Here is a 6,288-nt window from a genome sequence, read left to right on the forward strand (position 1 = left end):
CAATATATACAGCCACCAAGACTTCACACTGAAACAACTTCTGGGGTAGCAAAGAATAATCAAGCTCTGGATGACCTTTGCCTACCCTAGCTGGGCACTGGTTGCTCCCAGGCAGGAACAGCTACAAAAAGCTTCCTGTTTGACCTGGAATTTTGCTTGATACCCTCTGGCTCATTCCTAAAAAGCACTCATGCCTGACCCTAAGGACTGATTCTTACAACCATTAGGGCCTGATCCTATCCAACTTTCCACTACTGATGCAACCATGCCAATGGGGCATGTGCTACATCTGCACAGTCATGGCGGCCTCCTCATGGTAAGGGAATGTTTGTTCCCTTACCTTGGTCTGCAATGCTGCTACATTAGGGTTAGAAAGTTGGATAGGATTACTATCACACACTCCTATGCATATCAGAAGCAGGTTCCCTTATGTTCATTGGGGCTTACTCCCAGGAAATTGTGTATAGGACAACAGCTGAAGATGTGACTTGAATGGATATAGGTTGGTTTCTTTTTATTCTCTGTGCAGGTGATGGCATCATTGTGTGATTGTACTCGTACATTGTTATGATTACTGGGATGGGGCACCTCCCTTACAAGGAAAGGCTACAACTTTTAGAGCTCTTCAGTCTAGAAAAAAAGCATCTGAGGGGCGGACATGATTGAGACTACAAAATTAAGCAGCGGATGAATAAAGTGGTTCGGGGAATGTTCTTTTTCCACTCACACTATACCAGAACCAGGGAACAACCACTAAAATTGAGTGTTGGGAGAGTTAGGACAGAAAAAAACACTCCTTTACCCAGTGTGTAATTAGTCTGTGGAACTCCTTGCCACAGAATGTGGTGATGTCATTTGGCCTAGATGCCTTTAAAAGGGGATTGGACAGATTTCTGGAGGAAAAGTCCATCACAGGTTATAAGCCATGATGGGTATGTGCAACCTCTTGATTTTAGAAGTAGGCTACTTTAGATCAGAGGCAAGGGAGAGCACCAGGATGCAGCTCTGTGTTGTCTTGTATGCTCCCTGAGGCATCTGGTGGGCCACTGTTAGGTACAGGGAACTGACTGGATGGGCTTTTGGCCTGATCCAGTAGGGCTCTTATGTTCTTATGATCATACATTTTAATATTCCGATTTACCACATTTCCACACTGCTTGTTTGTTGAATGCAAGCTGAGAAATAATGTGGGAAAATGTGGCTGCATGGTGAAATGAGGGGATCCACTGAGAGCTCTGTTGTAAATTTTTAAACAAGATAAGCCAAGGAGTACTAAAAGGAAACTCTTAGTGAAATAATTGTTTCCCTAATATGAATACCAAGGGTTTTCCATTAAATACTTGCGCTTTGTACTGGAAGATCTAATAAGGTAAATACATTTCTGGGAGGATCTGAGGTTTATTAAAATGATGGATTTCTCTTTTAATGGGACTATAATAATTACAATTAGATTTGTATGAAAATGCCAACTCAGACACTATTGTCTTATAAACCAGAAGCCTGTTATCAAGCTATTATCATACCTTACTGGAATCAGAAATAAAAACTAGAATTTTAAGTAAATGGCAGCATTTATGCTAATGCAGCAACAGAAAATTTGTCTTATTTTTTTCCTGTCAAGATTTCAAGTTGTCAGTTGACATAATGGTTGGCAACCTTCAGTCTCGAAAGACTATGGTACAAGCCTACAGCACCAGGTATTCCCAGGCGGTCTCCCATCCAAGTACTAACCAGGCCTGACCCTGCTTAGCTTCCGAGATCAGACAAGATCAAGTATGCACAGGGTAACAGTAGAAATAAACCTGACAGATAACCCTTTTAAGATCTTATATAAGCAGTACCTGACTCCTTGAAAGTGTAAAAAATATTTCTTAAAAAATAAATGCTGTTAATGCTCTTTGTCCTCAGGCCTTCTCAACTCCCTCCTGCTGAAGGTTCACTGTGCTCCTTCTCTTGTGAGTTTTCAGAGAATGTTAAGAACACACTTGTTTTGTCTTCTCTAACTTGTTTTTATTGTTGTGTTTTCTTTTAGCTTTCTCTTTTCACTGAATTTTGGTTGAATTCATCTTTAGTGCATGCTCACTGGTTCTTTAAAAATCTCATCACATTTTGGATTCATGTTGTTAGCCACCTTGAAGTGGCTTACAGGGAAAGTCGGGATATACATTTTTAAAAAATGAAATTAATAACATTCAAATGTGGAATTATCAAAAATTAAACAATATGGGAAAGCTGTTAACAACATAGAGATGTCTGTTGTTATATTCTTCTTTCAGAACTCTTATTATTTTTGATATAGAGATGGGCCCTTTTAATCTGCAAGTTTGGAACCCAAGGATTTGACTCAGTGTGGGTTCCAAACCCCACTGGAAGGCCCTACCTGACTTCCTGGACACAACCAGAAGGCATTCTGGTTGCATCCGGAGTTTCTCTGTGGCCCAGACCCGTGGATTCAATTATCCATGGGTTTCAGTATCCTTGTGGGTTATTAAAGATGAGCTGAAAGCGGATCACCTGCCTCTTAGTCCGTACCTTGCTCCTGGCATAGTTTCTTCAAACATGGAAGTGCAGGACTTCTGGTTTGATTGACAGGGACCGTGCAAACAAAGGAATTCCTTCATTGTTGTGCTGCATTTAAATCAAGCCCGGAAGTCCTGCACTTCTACAATCAAAGAAACTGTGCAAGGGGCATGGTAATAAGCTGCTTTTTTAAAAATTGTACAGAGGCTGCAGACCTGAAGCAGCATAAGGCAGCATTCCAAATCATGCCACCACTTGCAGTTTAGCATTCCACACAGTTTCTGAGAATGGGAAACTTGTGCACTTCTCCCATGTTTGCATCTAGCCCTCCACTTAGAGAATCCAAGCTTCATGACCAGCATCTTTTGAAATGGGGGAGGGGGACTCTCAAAAGCAGTCTTGTTACAAAAAGGGCTGTTTTACATAGGGGGAATTAATAGACTGCCCTTATTGGAAACTTATGGACCATAAGCTGGATAACAAAACATCGTAATGCAGAGAAATTCCCTTTTAGCTTAAGGAGGAGATTGGGAGAAAGATAACTTTCAATAGGATCATATTTTTATTGCAAAAACACACAGGTAAACATAATGCACATGGAAAATTGATAAGTATAGGTTTCTAGTACTTGTATCTAGTGTGCCTAGCTTATGGTGGTTGCACGTGAGCAGTATTTGGTGCATCCGAGGAAATCAGGAAAAGGGAAATTTGTAGGGGAGGATTTTAGGGGTCCCAGGGCTGCCAACCCAGTTGCTGACTAAAGATGGGGAGAGAAGGGGAGAATTAGGTGGGGAAGAAAGAGGGGAAAGAGTTCCAGAACGCAAAATAATTACCTGTCCTGAGGAGCAGATGGATGAGGGGGGGGGGAAGTCCTGGGAGGAAGCCCTCTGCCTTGGAGGGGCAGCCAGAGAGAGAGCACATGTGCCACCCAGCCCTCTCTTAAAAGAAGGGGGTTTTCCTGCCAGAGCTGAGCTGGGTGGTGCTTGGGAATAAGTTCATAGGGAAGTGGATTTGTCAGTTATCAGCAAAATCCAATGGGTCTAATGGCTGGCTTAACTTAAACAATACAGTAAATACAGCAACCTAGGAAGGCATTTCAAATTTTCATAGAGCACTTAAGCAGTGATGTTAAGACAAAACAAAGAATAGGCGATACTTAAACAATGATAATAATAATATAATATACAGTATTTATATACCGCCTTTCTTGGTCTTTATTCAAGACTTTATTCAAGGCGGTTTACACAGGCAGGCTTATTAAATCCACGCAGGGATTTTTACAAATTGAAAGAAGGTTCTCTCTTTCAAGAACCACCACATTCAAGATGTTACGCTCCGATCTGGTTTAACATTCTGGCCTCCATCCTCCCACGCTCCGAGCAGATGGAACAGCTCAGCTGCAGCTTGCCAGCTGCTTCAAGGTCGCACGGTGCCGGTGGCCTCGAACTGCCGACCTTGTGGATGTTAATCTTCAGGCAAATGGAGGCTCTACCCTCTAGACCAGACCTCCTGCCCAAGATGATTCAAGATGCTAGACTTCTTCCTCCAGAGGTGCATGCAAAAAAATCACTTGTTTTACATACACAGTGATTGGATCAGGAGACACTTTTGCATATATCTCTTAAAACAATACAATGCATACATTGACCTACAGGGAAATGGGGGTTGTGTAATCCATGTGCTTGTGGTTTTGAGCAGGGTTTTTGGAAAAGTGTGCTGGGAGAAGTGTGTCCTGTGTTTTGAGGTTTGGCCTGCATGAGTTTTAGTCCCTAATACATAACCAGTTATAAAATCACAGCTTAAAAGAAAAAAGGGGATTTTCACGTAACAGTCTGTAATATGGCATCACATGAAGGTTTTGTGTAACATTATTAAAAGTTCTTTGGGTTTGTGACTTCAGGTTATGGGGGTGAGCCCTGCAAGTGCCCTAATGGTGTGCCCCCCATCCTTCGAAAAACATGTGTGCATGCCAACTGTTACCCATGGTCTCAGACACTGAGTAGCAGACTGATGTGGGTTCACTGGCAACAGTGATGAAGGACTTTCAGCTATCTATTGCCTGCTTACTGGTTAATTTTCCCAGCTGGACACCACTGAGGCTAACAAGGCAGTGATTGGGTGATAGTTCTCTTTCACAGCCACTGTTATGGGAGGCAAAGCAAAGGAGGACTCATCCCTACAGCTTTTTCCTGTTCCCTTCCAAGTTCTGGACCCTGCCTGACTTACCGGGTGATGGTGGGAAACAGCTGCAGGAGCAGTTGGTAAGTATCCCCATGGGCCCTGACTTGCCAGCCAGTGGGGGGGACGGGACTGAGGCACTTGCTGGTCACAGGTTGGCCAAGCATGAATGTGGGCATGGGTAGCACAAGACCCAAGCTGCGGAGCCACTCTTGACCAAGATATTGGAGCCCATCTAAACTAGCTTTTCTTCCAGTCAGTTGGAGCCAGCCATGTGTCAAAGTGATCAACTCTTTCCACTTGGGCCCACAAGAAAGGGACACTTTTGCAAATACTAAATGTTGAGTATCATAGTGAAGAATCAAATCCGAATCACTGAGCCCACAATTGCCACCTCATCATTTTAATGTGAAACTTTAATGTGACCAACATTCACATCAAAGGAATCCAAATTGAGCAGGTTCAAGAATTCAAATACCTGGGATCACTGGTACAGGAGAAAAAAGTGCCATCCATCACCAAGCCACAACAGGATTGGCCAGGCAGCAGTTGCCTCTTAAATGGTGCCTCTGGAAGACGGTCAATATCTCCATCAAGATCAAAATTCCCCTCTTCCAAAGAGGTTCCATACAAAACTGTTACATATGCTCTGTACAACGTAGGGCACAATCCTAACCAACTTGCTTGCACTGGCATAGCTGTGGCAGTGGGGCATGTACTGCATCCTGCAGTTGGGAGGCAATCATGGAGGCCTCCTCAAAGTAAGACAATGTTTGTTCTCTTACCTTGGAGTTGCATTGCCCTTATGTCAGCGCTGGAAAGTTGGTTAGGATTGCAGCCATACTTGGCACTCCCCTACAACTGTGGTGATGGATGATCTTGTGGAACAAATCAACAAAGTGATTCACGAGCCCCGTTGGTTCACAATTTTTGAACTTTCAATCATCCGTGAAATTTGAGGGAATTTGATGGAAAGTTCAGAAGTAGTATAGGGAGCATACACCATGGTTCTGTATGAAACTGACAAAGAAACTAGGCTGTTGTGCAAGGTGGGTGCCCTAAAAACCTCACAGACATTCACAAAGAGCAGTGAACGGGGTCTGTGTTGATGTTCACCAAGTCTTGTTGATGAAGGTATACAAAAGCTTGTGCCACACTAGAACAAGTGCCTCAGTTCAGGTGATGATTATGTTGAGAAGTGGTGTTGTATAATGAGCAACTTTGTACAGTTGCAGAATTGTCTTCCTTCATTCTTTTTCTTTTCTTTTTTTAACAGCCTACCGGAGGTTACTTTCTGAATAATTCATGTATTCAGGTCTCTGTGGGCAGGGCCAATCACATGAGTCCTTCCCACCTCATTGTCATCCCCATCTGGGTGACTGGGTGGGTAACACCCAGTGGCGTCACTAGAATTCGTGTCACCCGGTGTGGGAGACCTGCGCATCACCCCATGTAGTGGGCAGGGCAATGCCCCAGGTGGTGGGCATGGTGATGTACCATCGCCCTGCCCCCACTGGTTTTTTAGCTGTTCCTTTTGTTAGAACACAGATATTTCAATGTGGTTTGTTTCATTGCATTCTGCATGAAATT

The 6,288-nt window shown here is 43.4% G+C and overlaps 1 pseudogene; it reads right to left on the reverse strand.

The window, feature by feature from the left end:
* Positions 1 to 1,682: 1,682 nt before the first annotated feature.
* On the reverse strand, positions 1,683 to 1,802 carry LOC136646453 (5S ribosomal RNA; annotated as a pseudogene).
* Between the last annotated feature and the right edge of the window lie 4,486 nt (positions 1,803 to 6,288).

This window comes from Tiliqua scincoides, chromosome 3, assembly GCF_035046505.1.
Source record: "Tiliqua scincoides isolate rTilSci1 chromosome 3, rTilSci1.hap2, whole genome shotgun sequence".
Classification (NCBI taxonomy): domain Eukaryota; kingdom Metazoa; phylum Chordata; class Lepidosauria; order Squamata; family Scincidae; genus Tiliqua; species Tiliqua scincoides.